The sequence below is a fragment of the Dryobates pubescens genome, chromosome Z (assembly GCF_014839835.1).
Source record: "Dryobates pubescens isolate bDryPub1 chromosome Z, bDryPub1.pri, whole genome shotgun sequence".
NCBI lineage: Eukaryota > Metazoa > Chordata > Aves > Piciformes > Picidae > Dryobates > Dryobates pubescens.
The window spans coordinates 94741801-94751091 of record NC_071657.1 but is presented as its reverse complement, the minus strand read 5'-3'; positions in this window follow the sequence as shown (position 1 = coordinate 94751091).

Below are 9291 nucleotides of genomic sequence, written 5' to 3'. Positions count from 1 at the left end.
CAACTACCTGAAGGGAGGTTGTAGACAGACAGATGTTGGTCTCTTCTCCCAGGCAACCAGTACCAGAACAAGTGGACACAGTCTCAGGCCGTGCCAGGGGAGGTTCAGGCTGGATGTTAGGAAGAAGTTCTATACAGAGAGAGTGATTGCCCATTGGAATGGGCTGCCTGGGGAGGTGGTGGAGTCGCCATCATTGGAGGTGTTCAGGAGACTTGATGGGGTGCTTGGTGCCATGGGTTAGTTGTTTAGGTGGTGTTGGATTGGTAGATGGGTTGGACGTGATGATCTTGAAGGTTTCTTCCAACCTGGTCTGGTCTATTCTATTCTATTCTATTCTATTCTATTCTATTCTATTCTATATTAAACATCAAATTCTTTGGCATATCTCCCCTTCTTGTAAATTTCAGGAAATGCTCTGATACCCCAGTCTTTTGTAGTAACACTAGTAGCCAGGTTTATTCTCAGTTTGAGATATTTATGAAGTTCTGAAGCAGGGCTAAAGAAAGTCCTATGAGAATGATTCATCAGACTTAGTTTTATGAGAAAAAGCATAGTGCTGTCATTTCGATGGAAAACAACTGGGCATATAACAATGTGCACACACTTCTCACACTTCTCCATCTCCCAAACACTACCCAGAACCTCCTCTTTCCTTTGCACTGCTGGTAGAAAAACAATGCCTACAAGCTCACTTTTCTGAAGCTCTCATTCTGTGAAATCATGGTTTTATCTTTTGCAGATTAGTTTCCCTCTCTCCTGGATTTTTCTAAAAACAGCTGCAATCAGCCAGCAGTCTCAGGACTGACTCCCCAGTGAGGGGCTGAGGGAATGTGTCCTCAGTGTTGTGCTCGAGCCAGCTTTTCTAGGGAAACATTTCGTGCTGTCAGTTTTGTTGAGGAAGATCTCTCCTCCCTCTGCTTGTACAATCAATGACAAACCCCACAGAATATGTGCTTTTACTGCACTAGTTACTTTTACAACCTAAAAAAGGCTCTGTGTGTTGCAAAATATGTATTCCGTGTGCTTTGTTTTTTTGGTGTATACATGTGTGGTTTTATGCCACCACACTCATCTTCTTTTGGAGTTGTGTGTTGGTGTGCTGCAGTTTTGCACAAGTTCTGAGTTGTGGTCTGCTGCTCTGCAGCACAAGAAGAGTAATAGAAAAGGGGTTCTTGGAACAAAGGGAAGGACCTAAATTGCACCACCTACAAAAGGTGCATTGCTACAAGTTTCCTGCAGGGTTGTTTTGTGCTCAGAAAGAGATTCCTACCTTCACAGGCAGAGCTTCTTAGCAATATTCCCCATTACATATAATATACTATATGCATGACCACAGGAAGAGCCTGAGATTTTGAGGTTGATCTCTTTCAGAACTGCTGTCTGCACATGCAGAAGGCAGACTCTGACTTTAGTATGCACACATGTGTTTCAGAGGACTGTGGAGGAAATTGTGTAGTGTTTTCTTATGCTGAAGTGAGTCAAGAGTTTGACAAGTGTTTGAAAGCTCAGGCTGTTATATTATTGCTACTGCAGCACTGGTGTTAGATCTCAAAACTATCACTCCCCAATCCCAGGAGGGAGCTTACCCATTTTGTTTATTTTTCTTTCAGCTTACAACTTTTATACAGAATAACCATCTGAACAACAATGTGTGATTGGTGAGTTCTTTGGTAACATGGCAAACCCAGCTTGCAGAAAAGCCAGCTATTCTGATGAGAGGCCAGAGCTGTGCCTCAGTGGCATGACCATTTAGCAGACCAAACTCCTGTAAATAAGAAGAGACAGAGGCAATACTGACTTGGATGAACACAGGGAAAAAAGAGGACATGGGCTTCAGCCCCCAGAGATTTCCCAGGAAAGATGAAGAGCAGGGGCTGTCATGCACCTTGACTTCAGTAAGGCTTTTGATACTGTCTCCCATAACATTCTTGTAGAAAAACTCAGGAAATGTGGCATAGACAGCTGGTCAGTGAGGTGGTTGCAAACTGGCTCAACAACAGAGTTCAGAGTGTTGTGATCGGTGGCACAGAGTCAACTTGAAGGCCTGTGGCCAGTGGTCTTCCCAGGGATCAGTACTAGGTGCAGTTTTATTCAATATCTTTATTAATGACCTGGATGAGGGGTTTGAGAGTACCCTCAGCAAGTTCCCTGATGACACAAAACTGGAGGGGGTAGCTGACACCCTGTCAGGCTGTGCAGCTATCCAATGAGACCTGGACAGGCTGGAGAGCTGGGTGCTCTCAGTAAGGACAAGAGTCCTGCATCTGGGGAGGAATAACAACAGGGAGCAATACAGGTTAGGGGCTGCCCTGCTGGAAAGCAGCTCCATGGAGAAAGACCTTGGAGTCCTAGTGAACAGCAAGTTTTCCATGGAACATCAATGTGCCCTTGTGGCCATGAGGGCCAATGGTATCCTGGGGTGCATCAAGAAAAGTGTGTCTATCAGGTCTAAGGAGGCTCTTCTCTTCCTCTACTCTGACCTGGTGAGACCACACCTGGAATATTGTGTCCAGTTTGGTGCTCTCCGATTCAAGAGAGACAGGGATCTGCTGGAGAGAGTCAAACAGAGAGGCATGGGGATGATTAGGGGACTTAAAAGAGAGACTGAGAGACCTGGGGCTGTTTAGTCTTGAGAAGACTGGGAGGGGACCTGATCAATGTCTATAAACTTCTGAGGGGTGGGGGCCAAGTGGATAGAGCCAATCTCTTTTCAGTAGTGCACAGGTCCCTTCCAACCTCTAACATTCTGTGATTCTGTGATCTTGCTTGGTAGGTGTCCTCCACAGAATTTTAGAATAGTTATGGTTGGAAGAGACCTTTAAAGTCCAATCTCCCTACAGTTGGCAGAGATGTCTTCAGCTAGATCAGGTTGCTCACAGCCCCATTCAACCTGACTTTCAATGTTTCTGTTGACGGGGTGTCTACCACACCTCTGGGCAATCTCTTCCAGTGTTTTACCATGCTCACTGCAAAAAAAAAAAATCTTATGTCTAGTCTGAATCTGCCCTCTTTTAGTTTGAAACTATTACCCCCTGTCCTATTGCAAGAGGCCCTGCTAAAAAGTTTGTCCCTATCTTTCTTATTGGTCCCCTTTAAGTATTGCAAGGCTGCAATAAGGTCCCCTGGAGACTTCTGTCAGCTGAAAAATTCCTTTCCTCACAGGAGAGGTGTTCCAGCCCTCTGATCATTTTTATGGTGTACTTCCAGGAAAACAATGAAAAAATAACTTTTATGTAAATAATGTTTAATACGTGAGCACACAATAAAGTGTTCTCTTGAGCAAGAATGCATGCTTTACTCAGTGAACTTTTGGATCTTCAGGAGCTGAATAAAAAGCATAGTTCAGCTTGAACCCCTGGTAGAGAAGGGATAATGTAGCTAGACAAATGGGAGATGAAAGATCCTGTGGCTCAGATGAAATTGAACTCAGATGAAACCGAAGCAGCCCTCATATCAGAGGGGATTTATAGGAATGGCTGAATTTCCAGGCATGTTCTCTAGTGAAACCTGCAGGAAGCAATCCCTGTCCACAAAAATCCAAAAACCAAACCAAACCAAACCAACAAAAAAAAAAACCACCCAAAAACCAAAACCAAGCAAAATCCCAAAACACAAAAATAACCAAAACAAACAAAAAAACCCCACACAAAACCAAACAAAAAACCACACCAACAAACACAAAACCAAAACAAAAACAAAAAAAACCAAACCACACCAAAAAACCCCCAACTAACCAAACACACCAAAACCAAAACCACAAACCCAACAACAAACACACACACAAAAATCCCAAACCAAACCAGCTCAGAAAAGCAGTTCTCAGGCAGGCTTCTTCATACCTGCAGTCTGGTCCAGTATGGATGCTGTAGGAACAATCCTTCAAGCAAAATTGCTTTCTCAGATAAGTAGCCCTTTAGGTGGCTGCCCCATCAGCCTGACCTAAAGAAATCAAATCAAAAGTAAAGATAAAGAGATGAATTCAAGCTCACAGAGAAAGGAAAGAATAAATTTTACTTACTGCTGAAAGGGCTCAGTGAAATAAATAAACTTCGAACCCAGCATCCCCCTTCAAGATATCTAACTACTATAGCATGACTTTCATCAAGTGATCACATTATGTTGATTAATCACTGCAGGAAATGAGTACCTCAATTCAGGTTTTGTGCAGACCAGTAAGAGGGTGCAAGGAAGTCTGTGTTGCATATTGCTACTATACCTTTCAAGTTTTTATGGCCCTCAAGAGAAATGAGGCATTCATAATGTGGGGGAAAAATAAAAATCATAGAGAGCACCATAAATCTAAAGGGCTAAGTTGTGGAAATCACATCTTTATACTGACACAGCTGTGATTAACCAGCAATGGCTTTTACAGTTAGAAAAGTTTTTGATACAGTTACTTGCTCAGAGAAAGTTTCTGCTAAAGAGGAAAAAAAAAATGGAGCGAGAAAGGAAAAAAGGGCAAATACAAGTATTTAATCAAAGCCTGGTTTTGGGGGCTGGTGGAATGGAGTATGTTAAACCACAAGCTTTGCACTTCAGGTTGCTCAGTTTTGAATCTGTTCTGATCACAGACTAAACTTTCCATTAGATGTTGGCTCACATTTTTTTCATAAAACCACCCACAGTACTCAGTTGTCTCTCTTCATCAGAACACTGGAATAAATCTTCATTCATGACTGAACTCTAGTCACTCTCTTTGCAAGTTTAGACAATCTCCATGTATATAAAACAATGTACCCTGTACCCAAACACCAACTCGCCAATCAAAATTAAAAGGGATATACGCATGTGGATGTATAGTTAAAGAAAACAAAGGGAATTATTTTAGATATTGAAGCTTATATAATGACCTGAATCATACTTAAATGATGTGGAATCACTTGTACTTATTCAGGGTGTAGGAATAATACTACAAATCAAAATAATAACATCCTTCATCCATTTTGCATTTGCTTTCCCCACAGGAGACTGCACAAAGTGAAAAGCAAGCACAGCAGTGCCTTAAGAAATACAATCTTCCACCAAGGAATAACCTTACCACTCCATAGCAAAGATCTAGGTCTAGCCAAACAAACCTCCTGGATCTGACCAGGATGGTTGTGCCTGTACAAGCAAATTGAACAGGAATATTCCTGGGCATTAAATGCAACTATATGGCTTGTAAAACTGCTAAAGTGATCCCTTGAACAATTTTACCCTGCATAAACTCCTGTACAATTTCCAGTCAGAGTGGATGATGAACCATGTCTTTACTGTAGCTGTTTCTTTCTTTGCATTCATACATGTTAGAGCTGGCAAGAATATATATGTGAATAAAGATCCACAGAGCAGTCAGTGTAAAGAAACAGTTTACACAAAGCAACATCATTAATAGACAATAGAATTAGATCAGAATGTCCAGAATTTTTGCTTTATCCAATGGGTCAACAATACCCTAAAAGCCAAAACCAAGATCAGCTCTCATTTGCATCAATTTATAAACTGTTGCACTATAGCTAAGCATCTGCTACCCAAGACAGAGAAACCCACTGACAAAGGAGAGAGTAAAAAATGTTCATAACAAATCTCATACAAACATGCAATCAAACCTTCCAACCCTCTAAAGAGAAATTTGATTCAAGTAAGCAGACTTGGGGTTTATGAACATAAAAAAAATCTCTGTGGAAAGAAAGCAAATGCATACAGTATGTAAAATTAATATTCTTATTGACAAAAGGTCCATTTCAAACCAATTTATGGAAATTGTTCAAACAGATTAATCTAGGAGATTAAGAATGTTCCTTAAAGTAACTAAGACCCCTGTAGGCTTTCCTAATAATAGCAACACACACACAAAAATCCGAGGAGGAAAGAGCAGCAAATCCTGCCCGAACCCTATTGAAAGACATAGCCAGTATTACAAGTAGAGAGTATTTTAAAATTACACTGCTAATTTTGCTTAGAGGAAGGGAACTTATGAGAGGAAATTGTGTATATAAAACTCAGCTTTTTAACAGCATCCTTCTTGGCATACTTTTTCAGCCACACATTGTTATTCTCACGTACAAGCTAATAGTTTGTATACATGCTTTTCATACTACAGGACTGAATTTCTATACTTTTTTATCACTTCTGGCTGAACATTTTTGAATTTGAACTGATATTGTCAGTCTTGTATTTTAATGCTAATATTTGATGTTTTTCTGAATGCTAGCTGTGTGAGTAAAAGACTGAATGACAGAAAGAGAACTATGATGGATCAGAAATTCAGGTCACATTAGCGTCATATAAATATGAACTCTCCAAAACCACAACAAACAGCAAACCAAGTCCTCTTTTTTTTGGCATTGAAAGAGATTACTGGAGAATAAAACAAACAAACAAAGCCAACCAAAAACTAAACAAAGAAATGTGGAAAGAAAAAGATAAGACAGCCTGCTAGAGAGAGAGAGAAGCGTCACAGCTCAGGTTTAGCAAGTTGCCCAGCAGCCACCCAAAGATCTTTGTAAATTGAGCATAAAATGGACCAAATGCTACTGGTGCTGTCAAGAGATGCAGCTGAAAAACAGATACAAAGGTCTCAAGTATAGAGTATCTGAAGGAATTTAAAGAAAGGTTGATATTAAAAGATATGGTAGTAGGGGAGACCTTGATGTCTCCAATAAAACATCAGCCATACATCAAGCTGCTTTTTAAGCAGAGAAAAAAATGTGTTACAAGTAGGAGCAGCTCAGTAGCCACAGAACAGAGTCAAGCTTTTTGATAATCTCCTACTGATTAGCATGGCAAGCACAAAATCTTAAGTTTGCAGAAGATAATAAAGAACCAAACAGTGGAATAATACAATTTCACACAGAATATTGCATTAAGAGCAACATGCCAGCTACACAGTAACATGTAGAGGAGGCTCAGGGGAGACCTTACTGCTGTCTACAACTACCTGAAGGGTGGTTGTAGTCAGGAGGGGGTTGGTCTCTTCTCACAGGCAACCAGGACCAGAACAAGAGGACACAGTCTCAAGCTGCACCAGGGGAAGTTTGGGCTCGCGGTGAGGAGAAAGTTCTTCACAGAGAGAGTTGTTAGCCATTGGCATGGACTGCCCAGGTGTTCAAGAGGGGATGGACGTGGCACTTGGTGCCATGGTTTAGTAGTCATGAGCTCTGGGGTGACAGGATGAACCTGATGATCTTTGAGGTCTCTTCCAACTTTATTGATTCTATGATTCTATGTACAAAGTAGGCATGACTGGCTCCTTGAAATTCTCTATGGAGACCAATTTAAAAGCTTCTATCAAAATATGCCATTGCCAAAAAGACAGAAAGTCAGATCTACCAAATACTACCACATTAGGCTAGTTAAAAACTGAACTTATAACATTGGTATTAACAGTCTTGTAGATGATCCCTAGGTGTGAGTTGACAGAACTACTTTAACTTACATTCTCACACATAGATGCAAACTAAATATATAATTACATATTTTTAAAATTTCTTGGGCTCTGACTGCTTTCATGCTCAAACTTCTTTAGTACTGAATTAACCTTGGCAGATGACTATGAGCAGAAATACCCACAAGCCCCAGGCTAGTTGTCGAGGAGAGATGGAGGGAGCAAGATTTCATCAGCAAAAATTATTTGTATATCAGCTCACATGGTAAGAATAATCTAATCAGAGTTGAAGACCAGCAGGGAAAGGATCAGCAACCCATTCTTTTTCTGGACAGTTTTACCTGTGCAGACTCCATCAGAATATGTAAAGAAGGTATGAGACAGACTCCAAGGAACTGTTAGCTAACTGCGCCATTCTTCATTCTTCCCAAGATCTGTAAGAAAGCTGCTGCTGCTGTAAAAGGGCTGCTACATGCAAGTACAGGGAGATATTGTCCCAAGTATTCTATTAGACTGAGCTAATTAGTTACCGGACAGCAGGTTAAAGAAAACTTAAGTTTTGATATTTTTTTTTTCTTGTTTCTCCCCCCAGATGGAAAGCTTTCTCTTTAAACACTACAAATCAGAACTGCTTTGCTGATGATAAGCTCTGGCTTTTGTTGAGCAAATCTTAAGCCAGGAGTTCCTGTATTTTTTCCAGGCATGACCTCTGGAGACTTGTGCTGTTCTTGCTTCTGCAACAATTGTTGTTCCTGCTGCTAGTGTTATTCCCACTGCTTCAGCATTTTGCAAAATGCCAGTTTTCTGGAACTGGCTGACATCCAATAGCTGATGCCTTGCACAGGGGCTCACACTATTCAACGCTGCTACTAAAAGGGTCTTAGGCCTCATTCAGAGGCTTCAGTTTCTGTGTGTAGAATTACAATTCTGTCCTTCAAATGTGTATGGAAAATGTTTGCCACATTTAAGAAAATTATCCTGAGGGAGCTATTATGTGGGCTAATAAAAAAATGCCAATTTAAAATATATGTTGGTTTGTTTTTTTCCACATGCTGTTCCTCTTTTTCACCTGTTTTGACACTAGGCTTTTGCAAGGCACTGAGCCCTGAAGCAAGTCTTTGTTATATTCCTTACAATTTCTTCTTTTTAATAACTAAAGAGCTTGTACTTTGTTTCAAGCTGGGGCATAGCAAAGTTGTGGCCTTCAGCTACTACCGACTTCATTCATTTAATGCAGTTCTACTTAAGCACCCTTCCGTGTTTCCAGGTGAACAAATACCTCTTGGAGGGGGCCCAGGCTGTGTGACTCGTGCAAGATTATTTGCTGCAGTCTGTGCTGGACAATAATTAACAAACAAGAAGTTGGTCAAGCTTGCAAACACAGTTTAATGAATACAGCACATATTTTTCCCAATGGTCGTATTTTCTTAGTAGATTTTCTGCTTCTCTTTCTGTCAGGAGAGCAACGTGTGCATTTCAAAGCAGCTCTGGTCCACTGCAATAACTTGGTGATGCTGTTAATTAGTATTTGGATTATTAATCTCTTGGGTGCCATACTAAACTCCTCAACAGATGAATACAGTATCATGTAAACTTTCCCAATACATACGGATGGAACTGATGCAGTGACTTGGAAATGGGAGTAGTTGTTAAGCCAAAGGTGGTATAAATCCTGTCCATCCTGCCACCTGTAGGTACTGATTTTAATGGTCTGAGATTTCACCATCAATTTAGCTCTTGTTCTGTGAGTTTGGAAGCCATTTACTGCCATTTTTAAGGTCCTCAAAGTATGGAATACCTCTTTCATTATAGCTCCAGCCTGTACACTACAATCAAAGGCAAATTATCAGTTATTTTGCATAGTACAATGTATTTTCCCCTTTTCCTATGGTTATATGTGTGAAATATTTAACAGCATTCAAAAC